The 624-nt window shown below is 36.4% G+C and overlaps 1 pseudogene across 1 annotated transcript in view; it reads right to left on the reverse strand.

Moving 5' to 3' along the window:
• Window positions 1-303: 303 nt before the first annotated feature.
• The window catches only part of LOC101307585, a 13580-nt pseudogene continuing 13259 nt past the window's right edge, over window positions 304-624 (reverse strand). Inside the window, exon 13 of the transcript XR_184583.1 lies at window positions 304-399. The product of XR_184583.1 is annotated as an uncharacterized LOC101307585 (transcript). The remainder of the gene's footprint in view (window positions 400-624) is intronic.

The following is a 624-nucleotide window of genomic DNA, read 5'->3' on the forward strand; positions in this document are numbered from 1 at the left end:
GTAGTGATCAAAGCAATAAGAAACAGTAAAGCTAACAATTTTGAAGATCAACCGGAAAGCAAATAATTTTATTACAAACACAAAATAAGAGGGACATATGTGTATCTAGCCCATTTGCTAGCTAGTAATCTAGGATGATATTCGAAGTTACCAAATACCGATCAATGCCTGCAGGTTGATTGAACAACATGTAGCTGCAGATACCTTCTATAATAGCTAAACGCTACGAATATATTTTTTTTTTTTCTTTATTTGTTTTCTAAAATAAAACGAGAGAATCGATCTAGCTCATCATCATATGTATCACATGACGCTGGCGGTGTTTGCATGGATAAAGCTGAATATCTGTTGAACCGAACTTGCAATATCTTCAGCCGTGAACCTCGATTCACTTGCAACCTGCTCAACATATATCACATCGATCATATATCAGTAATCAGCTGGATAAAACTACGTACACACATACATATATAGATAAGCAAGCACCTTACCTTAAAGCAATATAGAACAGTTTGTTCGATTGTGGTGATGTTAGTGTGAAGAATCGTCAGCTGCAAATCTTCAAGGGCAGCAATGGACCTTAATGAGCTGTCCAGGTCTTCTCTGAGAAAGAATCTTGATCAT

This window comes from Fragaria vesca, linkage group LG4 (assembly GCF_000184155.1).
Source record: "Fragaria vesca subsp. vesca linkage group LG4, FraVesHawaii_1.0, whole genome shotgun sequence".
NCBI lineage: Eukaryota > Viridiplantae > Streptophyta > Magnoliopsida > Rosales > Rosaceae > Fragaria > Fragaria vesca.